Source organism: Papio anubis, chromosome 8, assembly GCF_008728515.1.
Source record: "Papio anubis isolate 15944 chromosome 8, Panubis1.0, whole genome shotgun sequence".
Taxonomy (NCBI): Eukaryota; Metazoa; Chordata; class Mammalia; order Primates; family Cercopithecidae; genus Papio; species Papio anubis.
The window spans coordinates 126,761,212-126,773,730 of NC_044983.1; the positions used below are offsets into that span (position 1 = coordinate 126,761,212).

At 37.6% G+C, this 12,519-nt stretch overlaps 1 long non-coding RNA gene across 1 annotated transcript in view; it reads right to left on the bottom strand.

Annotated features, from left to right (window-relative positions):
- LOC116276413 overlaps nucleotides 1-10,292 on the bottom strand; it is a 134,652-nt gene extending 124,360 nt beyond the window's left edge. Inside the window, exon 1 of the long non-coding RNA XR_004185941.1 lies at nucleotides 9,562-10,292. This is a non-coding gene — a long non-coding RNA (uncharacterized LOC116276413). The remainder of the gene's footprint in view (nucleotides 1-9,561) is intronic.
- Nucleotides 10,293-12,519: the final 2,227 nt, after the last annotated feature.

Below are 12,519 nucleotides of genomic sequence, written 5' to 3' on the forward strand. Positions count from 1 at the left end.
ATAATGGTATTGGCTGTTCTGATTGTTTGAACATTTTGTGTGTCCTGTACATCTCTTTAACCTCCCAAGTATGACTGTCCGCCTTCTTCATGGTTAATTTCAAATATATAAAAGTGATACTATGTGGAAGGGGAAAGAGATTTTCTTAGTGTTGCTTCATGAAGAGCTAGGATGAAAGTTATCAGAAAGCAGATTTTAGTATAGTTTTTATTAATTAGCGCTAACTTTATGGGGAACAAGCTGCTTTTTGAAGTCATGAGCTTATCATTTGTAAAGGTGTTCAATTAAGGCAAGACTACCCGTCAGGGATGTTATAAAAATGATTTATACATTGAATTGAAATATAAAGTAGCAAAACAAATCCAGATTCTGTGATCAAAGACCTTGATTCGAACAAGTACAAGAGAATTTCCATACTAAGCCTTCGTAAAATTCCACATTGAATTTTAATACTTGTGTACTCTTCATGGTGGTGATGCCTGTCTGCTGAGAAAGGGAAGCAGGAGGCAGGAGGAATGGTTCTGAAGACCATTCCTAGGCTCTTAAACTCATATTGAAGAGTTCAATGGTAAGGAGGCTTCTATTTCTGTACATTTTTCAGGTGAATTTTCAGGGTTCAGTGGAGATGGGATGTAATATGTTAAAGCCTTGCTCAAACTCTCATAGATGTAAGTGTGCTGAGAACTGTTTATATTATGGATTCTATCTAGCTGATGAGAAAAACAAAATGAATACAAAAAAATGAAAATGAATACAAAACGAAAGAGAAAATTACTTGTGGTTTAGAACTTACCATGAACTTTAAAAGGGAATAATGGAGAACCACAAAACACCTCCACCACATTTAGAATGGAAGGGCACAGCTCAGAAGTGGAGCTGGCCCTCCTGGGAGGAATCTGTCTCTGCATGCCTCAGAATTGGCAAAATGGGAGCACAAAAGAATAGGTGTTCCAACAGCGCATGAAAGGAAGGTTCTATGCTGGTGAATATTGAGGACCCTGTAGCAGAAGGTACAGTAACTTTTCAGGAAATCCACTTGTCCTGTTCCTAAACCACCCCATCCTAGCAACTCATACAAAATGCCATCTCTTGTTTTACAAACTCAGTATTCCTAGACGCTCTCTCTCCTTCCACTAATAGAATGATATCTAATGCACCTGCCAGGCTGCAGTGCTTGCCATTCTTGGAATATGCCATGCACACTTGAGCATCAGGAACTATATACAGTCTTCCCTCTGTCTGGAACACCCCTCCATTCCACTACTACCATCACAGGCAAAAATACAGTAAAGATTGTACATTGCCCAGGTCAGTTTCCTTTCCAGTATGACAACTTTTCACCCTGTATTTTAATTGTAAATTAATCTGTGCTCACACCTATTCACAGATTTATTTATTGCTGTATCCACAGTGTCTGAAATGATGTCCAGCATGCAGTAATGGCCAAGTAAATGATGTTGACTAAATAAAGAAGGCAAAAAAAAAAAAGTTGCTTCTTGAATGAGGTATGACATTTTCTTCCTACTGACTCCCAGTTCTATTTCTCTATCTGGACATCATCATCCAAACCATACTTGAGGCAAATAAACACATCGTGGACATCAACATTCAATCCATACTTGAGAAAGAAAGCCATTTTCCTTTTGGTGTCCTGAAGAGCTCTAGCTCAAACTTAGCATCAGAAGTGTGGACTTCTGCCTTTTCCTTCAGGCAGTGATGGCAATTGATTGTCAGGAGAAATGAGGCAATGAAGATTTACAAGTACAAGCTTTACTAAATATGCTCATCTTAACTGGAATTAGCAGGAGAAGCCACAAATTGGAACATCTCCAGAAGTTTTCAAACACACTTGGACTTATATATCTCTGCAAGAAAAAACAGATAGAGAAAAAAGAACTTCCCCTTCCATTGTTTTCTGTTTCACTCCATTTTCCCCAAATTCAATGTGTGCAGTTACCTCCTTGTATATCCAGATGTATTATTAGGGTTCTCCAGAGAAACAGAACCCATAGAACATGTGTAGACATATACAAAGAAAGTTATTAGGAGGAATTTGCTCATGCAATTATGGATACTGAGAAGTCCCATAATCTGTCATATACAAACTAGAGGTCCTGGAAAGCCAGTGGTGTGTTCCAATTCAAGCCCAAATGCCTGCTTGCATAAGTCCCAGTCTGAGTCCAAAGGCCTGAGAACCAGGAGTGCTGATGTCCCAGAACAGAAGAAAATGGATGTCCCAGCTCAAGTAAAGACAGCAAATTTGCCCTTCCACTGCCATTTTATCCTATTCAGAGCCTCAACTTATTGGATGACATCCACCCACATTGCTGAAGGAAAACTTCTTTACTCAGAATACAAGTTCAAATGCTAATTTCTTCTGGAAACACTTTCACAGACATACCAAAAAATAGTTTTTTACCAGCAATCTGGGCATTTTTTAGCCCAGTCTTGCTGACAAATAAAAGATCATATTGGAAGAATGCAGACTGTATTAATGTGTTCTCACACTGCTAATAAAGACATAGCCAAGACTGGGTGGTTTATAAAGGAAAGACGCTTAATGGAATCACAGTTCCACATGGCTGGGGAGGCCTCACAATCATAGTGGAAGACAAAGGAAGAGCAAAGGTACATCTGACATGGTGGCAGGCAAGAGAGAGCATGTGCAGGGGAACTTCGTTTATAAAACCATCAGATCATGTGAGACTTATTCACTATCACAAGAACAGCATAGGAATGACCTGCCCTCATAGTTCAGTTACCTCCCACTGAGTCTGTCTCGTGACATGGGAATTATGGAAGCTACGATTCAAGATTTGCGTGGGCACATAGCCAAACCATATCAAGGACTGAGAATCATAGACTTGTTGTTTCAGTTTGCATCTGCATGTCTTTCCTTCCTGGTTGATTTCCTTCCAAAATTTTCTAAAATTATAACTTTTCTATAATTAAAATTTCACGTATATCCAGGTGTTACTTTGTGTTCTATACTATAGACACCCAGAATGTTGAACTGTTCATCTAATTACTCCTCCCCATGTATTTTGTTCTTTTCTTGTGTGTACAAAACAAATTTGTTGTCAACATTTTTCCGAAATATTATCACAATATGAACTTTCTAATACATTTTTGCCAATTTTACTTATATTCATTTTACTCTCAAAGGTTTACAAATCCTAGTGCATAATAAAATTCTCATTAGACCAAGCAAAAAGAAACTGAACCATTGTGGGTGTGTATGTGTATAAATGTGCATGCCCCATAGTTACTACAAATTTGTTAGTGGTCTTTTCTATATTAGAGATGATCTTTCCTGATTGTTTAGTTTTGATCCTAAACTGTTGTTTCTTTTATAATTATATATGTAATATAATTATGGGATTTTTTAGATGAAAGTATTTTAAAAAGTAACTTTACTTTGAAAAAGCAAAAGCTGAAAGTGGTATGTTAGGCTTTTTGTATGTTTGTTGTTTAATTTGTATTGATTAAGAAATCCCATATGGAAAAGCCCTGAGTAATAATATTACTATTTCATGCCAAGAACTACAGAACAATTCAATCGTGAAGCTAAGGAACTGTTGATGATCTAATAGTGCTATGATGCCATTAACAGAGAAGGGAACTGAGGCACGGAGAGGTGGAGTTTTATGATCAGAGTTAGATGGTAATAAAAGAGAAGCAGAGCAAGGACTAAAGCCAGGTTTCCTGGGTCAGTCATTCTCCTCCACTGCCCTACATCACCTTTTATTCTGCCTTGTTTATCCGTGTTTAGAATGGCATTTTCAAAAAATCTGACAGAGTTCGTAATCAATATTTCTAGGGTGAGAAAAATCACAAATATCTGGTAAAAAGGCACCTCTTTCTTTGGAGCTGAATGCATAACTGAGGATTTCACACTTCAGCATTATTCAATCTTAATCTTCAGCGAACTTAGTAAAATCTCATTTTGATCAGAATAGGTTCCCATACTAGTATATGACTTCCCAGCCGTAATTGGATTCCTTGGACACCACAGGAGTTCTACTTGTAAATGCAAAGCAATTTGAAAATTAGTTACTCATGTGGCCCATGTTGAAAGCCTTAGAAAAGTTTTAAAATAAAGAGTCATTTCATTTCTGGGTGATTTTCAGAGGCTAACATAATGCCATCACTCTTTCCTCCCATAATTTTCAGAAGGCCTGAGCAATCTACATGATTTTCAATCATTCCCCTTCTAAAGAGTTCGGGAATAACATATTAGAGACAAATATAGTAGAACTGCCACAGAACCTGAAACAGCAAATTGGATTTCCAAATTAAAATTGAGATGGCACACATCTACAAATCATAATACTGTCATGGTATTCTCTCTGCATAAAGTTTGACCATACTTAAGCATTTTCTTCATGTCATGGTCAATTGAAAGATTTTTGAAAATCACATCTTTGTATTTGAATTTAATCTTATCAGCCACGCAGTCTGGCATGGATTAAAGACAACAGGCCTGGAAATCCCATCCCTTGAGTTCTAATTCTATTTTGCATTACCTACTTGTGTAATGAGTGACTCATTCTTCTGTACCTCTACATCTTCATGTCTTGGAAGTGAAGATCCAAATTCTGGCATAATCTACAAGGTTCTATGTTGATCAGATGATGTTAGATATGGAAACCTGCTTTATAAATTCAAACTCCACCACATGCAAGGTCATAGATTTATAGTAATAAACAAGTAAATGTATCTAGTACACACTAGATTCCAGGTGCCCTGATAAGTGCTCCATGCATTCTAATTCTTTGGCTCCTCATGACAACTCAGAAGAATAGAAGCCATTGTTATTCCAAGTTTACAAATAAGGAAGCTGAGAACAGAGAGACAAAGTAGCTTGCTCCAAATCACACTGCTGGTAAATAGCAAACAGAACCCAGAGCCCATCAGCTTAGCTGTGATATCATATGGCTTCCAAGGCTGACATCAGTGATCAGAAGGAAACAAGGATGCCAAAACAGAAAGAGTGTATATGCGGCTATGGGTTGAATTGTGTCCCCCTACAAAAAAAATATATGTTGAAGTTTTAACTACAATTACCTCAGAATGTGACCTTATTTCAAAATGATGTCATTGCAAATGTAATTAGTTAAGACACGGTCATGCGAAAGTAGCATGGTCCCCTAATCCAATACAACTAGTGTTCTTATAAAAAGGGGACATTTGGAGAAAAACACATACATGGAAAGAATGATGTGTAAACATAAGAGTTATGGTGCCATAAGCCAAGGAACTACCAGAATGTAAGAGAAAGGCCTGGGATAGAGTCTTCCTTTGAAACTTCAGAGGGAACGTGGCCCTGAAGACACCTTGCTCTCAGACTTCTAACCTCCAGAATAAATTCCTGTCATTTGGGTCACTCAGTTTGTGTCTTGTGTTTTTTGTTTTGTTTTGTTTTGTTATGGCAGCCCTAGAAAATGAATGCATAGGTACATACGACTTGTGAAAATCAGCTCTCTGATTTATTTATTTATCCTTTGAAAATCTACAGAGAAGGGAACCCTTGTAGGGTATGCATGGGTCTGATTGCAGATCAGGCCAAGGTGAGTGGAGAGGAGGCCACTGATTTCCAGTGATAATGACTATGGACCTTTCTTGGATCATTTGTGGAAGCAGAACCTAATATCATCCATAGAAATGACAACGAGAACACATGAAATCAGTTCAGAGAAAACTAAAGGAAACACAGTCTTCCCTTGACATCGGTGACACAAATACTTGGTTTTCCTCCTGCCTCTGAGGCCATTCTTTCTCAGTGACCTCTGCAACCACTTTATCCTAACTCATCTATATAATGTTGGGGCTTCTCAGGTTTAGTCCAAGATTGGGTAAATTCCTACTTTATGAACCTTCCCAGTTATCTTTTTCCCTCCTATGACTTACATGACCCTCTATGATGCTGCTTTTGCACAATACAGTGGTTAAAAATCCTCACTGCACTATTGCCTAGCTATGGAATCTTGAGAGTTAATGTCTTTAGTACACTGTTCCTCAGTTTTCTCACTTACGAAATAGAGATAAAAACTGCATGTCCTTTCAAGTTTGTTGGGAGAATGTATATGAAATATTACATGTGTAATAAACTACATACACAAAAGAGCAGTCATGAACTCAGAGAGTTTAATATCTGATAGTGAATATAGACAAATGTATTTATGAATAATTTGTATGCAAATATGGGTTGAGATATAGGGAAAAATAAAGAAAGAGGAAGAGAGTGTCACATACAGAAATTTCAACTAGGGTGCAACCCAGGTGGGCAAATCCATTGTCACTGAAAACATATTACATGGGCAAAAAGTAGCAAGAGAAGAGCCAGAGAGAGGCCTTCTAAGCCATGGGGTCCAGTACCCAGGTAGTTTTAAAATGCAACAAAATTGATTGCTTCGCACCTATTAAACATCAGTTGTTTGTTTTTAGCCTGCTTGTTTACACCATAGTACAGCTGGATACATATTACTAATAAGCTGCTTACTATTCTTCTGAGACAAACTCAGAGAATATGAGGCTGCTGCTCATTGGAGCAGTCTTGTTTTCAGGGAATGGGAGAGATAGGAAAATTTTCAGATTATCTCCACCTGTCTGCTATTGGCCAAATTTCATCCCAGAGGAATTAATACTTTTGCACTTCCAGATTATTACCTGCCCCCTTCAGCAGATTCTGAGGAAGCCCAAAGGGTCACCCTCTGGGTGAAGCTGATTCAAGTCATGCCATGGAACTACAGAGCAGGGGGCAGTAGCCACAGGTGGGCCAGGTCAGCCTGTGAGATGAGGCGGATGATGCAGTGTCTATTTGAAACCCACAGAGTATAAGAGCTGAGAGCATGTGTGGATCCTGTGCCCAAAGAAGTGCATGATGTGGAACAAGTGGCAAGGGCCCTAGAGACAAGTGAGGCCAGAAGATCTGTGTCTGAACCTAAATAAAAGCTGCCAGACACACCTAATCTTAGTTGCTGGGAAGCTCTTAAATGAAGTTAATGGCCCAGCAATTCCATGAGTTAATTGAAATATCTTCATTCAACATTTAAGAGACCTGAGTGGAAGTCAGATGGTGTAAGTGGTAAAACAGGATCCTAATAGGATCCAGTGACTCCAAACCTAGAAGCATTTCCATTTTATTACATTATCATAGTTCAGCAGGCCAAGATGTAAACTATGTACGTGGATCCCAGACTTTTTACTCATAAATGTTCTCCTACTAATAAAAGTCCAAAATAATTTAGTTCAACAAAGTAACTGATCAGTATATCAAGCAGATATTTTGTTTCCCAAATCCTTGACTTCTTGATGTACACACATCTCCCAATTATATAAGCAAATACTGATGTGGGTGCTATTGTAAAGGGATTTTGAAGACACATTTAAGGTCTCAAATTGGTTGACCTTAAGATATGCAGATTAGCTGGATGAATCTGACCTAATGACAGAAGCCCTTTAAATCTGGGTCTAGAGGTCAGAGACAAAATCAGAGATTTAGACCTATTGACTCTAGCTTGAAGATGGAAAATGGAGGGGACTACATGCAGAGGAATGTGGGTGGCCTCTAGTTGCTGAAAGTAGCCCCCAGCTTACACCTAGCAGGAAAGCAGTGACCTCAAGTCCTATAAGCACAAGGAGCTGAATTTTGCCATCAAACAAAAGAAGCTTGGAAGCAGACTTTTCCCCAATGCATCCAGATGAGAACTCAGCCTTTTGATACCTTGATTTCAGGTTCGTGAAGATGACCTCGTCATTCTGTGGTGGACTTCTGAACAACAGAACTGTAAACTAATAATTGGGTAATATTTTGATCCACTGCATTTGTGGTAATCTGTGCAACAATCACCACAAATGCAGTGGATTAAAACACTACCCAATTATTAGTTTATTAATAGAAAATTAATACTACCAAATTCTTTTTGTCTTCCTTCCCCTTTTTTTTTCTTCATTCCAAAAATATTACTCTATAATTACTGAGTGCAAGACGTTACACAAAGAGGAAAAGAATGTATAGGACATAACTTCTACCTCAACTGTCTTTCATTTAGAATATAAGTTTAGGACATAGCTGTAAGTAACCATCATAAATGATATGGAGTGCTATGGATAGTGCAGATAAAAATACTAGGAGGACATTAAAAAATATGGCATTGATCTAATCATGAAAGAATGCAAACGTGTATGTTTGAGTTTGGGGACATTATTCCAAGGAGAGGGGCAATGGAAGTCATGACAGAAAGGAATAAAATTGCTATTACATACACAAAACAGTCATTAGCCATATTAGGCTCCAGTACAGGTTAGGTTAACTGTTGGAACCTTGTAACAGACAACTCTAAACTTCAAATGTAAGGATTTTTTAAAATAGAAGAAAAAATCTGGTGTAAAGCTTTGGTCAGTAGTCAATTTCAAACGAATTACTAAAGTCTCTGAGAGTTGGAGAGGTCCTGCTCAGTAAATAAGCAGGGTCTTGCGATCCTAGAAACTGAAAGTTGAAGGATGCCTTAAAGCCTATTTGTGCAAACATATCATATTACAAGAGAAGACACTGGGGTCCCAGTAGTAGTAGCAGTAGTAGTAGTAATGGTGAATAGGCATGACTTATTTGGGCGTGCATTTTGAAGTGGGAATTTCACTTACCCGTGCTCAGGAAATTCTCACGGCACACCCAGGAGACGTGGCCATCTACCAGGTAAGGAAAACGTAAGGGGAGGTCCTAGGGGTTGGACCATAATCTGCTCATTGCACATCCTGTGCATTTAATTACGCCACCTGTAGCCTTCCCAAATAGTCAGAATCTCCAAGCTGAACTGTGGGAATGTGGGGTCCAAATGTCAGGGGACCCACTTGTGGGGAACACCTATCATATGGTAAGCACTGTGATAGGCTTGGGGCCACCAACATTAGTAAGACCTGTCCCATCCCTCTAGGAGGTCACGGCTCCTTCCCACTGTCGGGCACTGGGAGATGTGTGTAATAATCAGCTTAAGACCTTGTCTAGCATCTAGGCCAGGTGTTAAGAGGGTTGGTTTTGCATTCAGACCTATCTTGGTTCAAATTCTGTCACTGTCATCTATGTGCCACGTGACTTTGGGGAAACAACTGACTCTCTGTGACTCCAAATTATCTTATCTGTAAAATAGGCATAAAGACATCCACCACACAGGGTGATTGTGATGGTTACAGATAATGTAGCATTTGCTCAATACATGTTAGATCTTGTTACTTTGATTGCTTTCTGATTCAAGACAGCAGTTTTGCCTCTCCCTGTAGTTATCTGCAGTGACTCACCACCAATCCTCCCTAAACAAGAGATTCCTAGAATCTGCCACTTTGTGGAAATAAAGCATTTCCAGCACGTCCTGAGTGAGTGCAGGGAAGCCTCCTCGAGAAGCAAGTACTGCTTCCCATACAGGGAAGCCCTTACTCAAATGCCTCAAGCTTGAAGTGAGGAGAGAGGACCCCCATTCCTCCCTGCAGGACAGAACAGTATGAATTGACACTGTATTCTCACCAATCTGACACACTCAGCCCTTGGAGACAGGGAGTATGTACCTGATTGTGTTGCCTGGGAGAAAGGTTCTGCTCCTGCAGGATCTTCAGTTCCCCTCTGCAGATTCCAAGTCTCCACCCACCAGATGAAGTTTCTTCATCTGCCACCTAGTGGGAAAATTAGACTAATTCAATAGGGGCGTGGTCAAATGTTCAGGGGAGTCCCAGTCAAGCTTCAGGAGGTTTCTAGTGATTCCTTCACCAACTAGCTATGTGACCTCAGGCAAGTTACAACAAACACAACAACGACAATGAAAATCTTGCTGTGCCTCTGTTTCCCCATCTATAAAATTGTAGTAATAATAGTAACTACTTCAAAGAGTCATTATGAAGATGAAGTAAATTAACATTTATAAAGTGCTTAGAAGAGTGCTAAACGCAAGGTATGTTCTATGTAGTATATTTGAATAAGTTAAATGTACAAAACACTTCAGCATTTCTTTCTCAATTATTTCAGATTCCATAAAGGAGAAGGGTGTGATTACTTATCATCACAATAGCTAATATTTATTGTGTTAGTACAAAATGCCAAATATGGTTCCAAAGCATTTATATTTATTAAGTTATTTAACCTTATGGGATATGCACTGCAATTATCCCCACTTAAGAAATGAAAAAATGTGGAGGGAAAAATTTCATAATTTTGCCATGAATATTTAACAGGTTTGGCAAGGTTTTCTGCCAAGGGCTAGATTGTATATTAATTGAATATATCAGTATAATTGTTAGCTGTATCATTAATGCTATCATAATTAATATAATTAAATCTATTAATTATGCACAATTATATATAATTATGTTAATATAATATATTAATTACAATATATTATGTATTAACATATATAAACATATATAATATTACCATAACATGTAATATGATAAAGATGTCTCCAAAGTACAGTGGTTCAACTTTCAATTTTTCTATTTCGAAATGGTGCGAAAGTGACATGCATTCAGTAGAAACCACACTGAGTACTCATACAACCATTCTGCTTTCACTTTCAATACAGTATTCAATAAATTACATCCCTTCGTTATAAGCATTTAACACTTTATTATAAAATAAGCTTTGTGGTAGATGATTTTGCTCAACTGTAGGCTAATGTAAGTGTTCTGAGCACATTTAAGATAGGATAAGATAAACTATGACGTTCAGGAGATTAGATATATTGAATGCATTTGAGATTTGTGATCTTTTCTTTTCTCTTTTCTTTTCTTTTCATTTTTGAAACAGGGTTTCACTCTCGTCATCTGGGCTGGAGTGCAATCTCGGCTCACTGCAACCTCCCTCTCTCAGGTTCAAGCCATTCTCCTGCCCCAGCCTCCCAAGTAGCTGCAGGTGCACAGGTGCACACCACTGTGTCAGGCTAATTTTTGTATTTTTAGTAGAGATGGGGTTTCTCCATGTTTCCCAGGTTGGTCAATTTGTGATATTTTCAATTTATGATGGGTTTATGGGTTTCAACTTATGATGGGTTTAACATACAATGAGTAAGTGTAGGAGCACGTGTATTATATATAATATATAACAGTGTATAATCATTATATACTATGATACACTACATAACATATATAATTATATATCATTATATGTAATATGTAAACATTGTATTATATTCATATGTATTTCATATATTATAATCTGTCTTCAAGGAGGACAGATATTGGCTGTGATCGCAATGCTCAGAATCATCAGTATAGGTCACTGTGGGTCGCTATAGCAGGGGACCCTAACATAATTTTGGACTTCAGAGAAAACTTCTTTGAGGAAGTGATGTTTAAGGGATGGAAGGAAGTGATGTAGAAGTATTAGGTAGACAGAGAAGGAAGTAGAACCTTTCAAATAGATGAAAAGTGTCTGTCAAAGCCCTGAGCCAAGAGAAAGCCTGGATCAGACAAGGAGTTGTAGTCAGTTTCACCTGTCTGAAGTGAAGAGAATCATGGGAGACATGGTGCAAGGGCAAGGTGAGGCTGGAGTTATAGACCAGCGTTAGATCACCAGCACCATGAAGACATGATATAGACTTGACACTTTAGCCAAAGGTCAACTGTTGACTAAATAATATACGTTTAAGAGATGGTGAATTTTTTTTTTTTTTTTTTTTCATTTTCTGGTTGTCAAATCAGAAGTCTTTCTACTTGAGGGACTTGAGCCCTGGTTGATGATGAGCTTGCTTTTTCGGCAATTTCTCATTTTTCAGACATTACTAACCCATTTCAACCTCTAAGAGACAATGGTCCACCTTTTAAAGTTCTTTCTCTGAAGCTTTTCTCAGTGTTTGCAAACTGTTACCCATTCTCCATTACTTGGTCTAATGAAACACAAGTAGTTGTTCTTCGTTTTTCCTATTTTGATTTCTAATATTTGTTGTTAATATTTCTCCCTTTTTTGCTTTTCCAATACTGCCAACATGTCTGTTTTAATAACCTTTTTAAAAGTCTAGCTTTTGGCTTAGTTGATTATCTTTCATGTTTCTTTTCTTGATAATTAGTTTCTGTTCATAGTTTTATTAGTTTCTTTCTTATACTCTCTTTGGCCCTATTTAACTGGCCCTTTTTCATTTAACTTTTTTTGTACAATGCTTAGCTTACTCATAGCCAATATTTCTTATTTTTTAAATATATGCTTTTAGGTTATACATTTTCTCTATACTTAACTAATTCCACAAGTTTTTATGTTTTTTTCATTTAACTTATTTTTAATTACTTGTAAATATATGTGTTTTTTTTTTAACTAGACTTTTTTGTTTGCTCGTCTTGTACCAAAAATTTATTTTCAGATGCTTTTTTGGAATTTTCTATGTCTCCAAATATAGTTTTCTGTTGCTTTCTGGCAACGTATTTTATTATACTTAGAGAATGCCCCCTGAAAGATATTGCTTCTTTGTTATTTGTTGAGACTATGTGGCTGATTTTTTAAATTTTATTTTTCTGTGAATCATTCAACATTTTCAAAAGCAG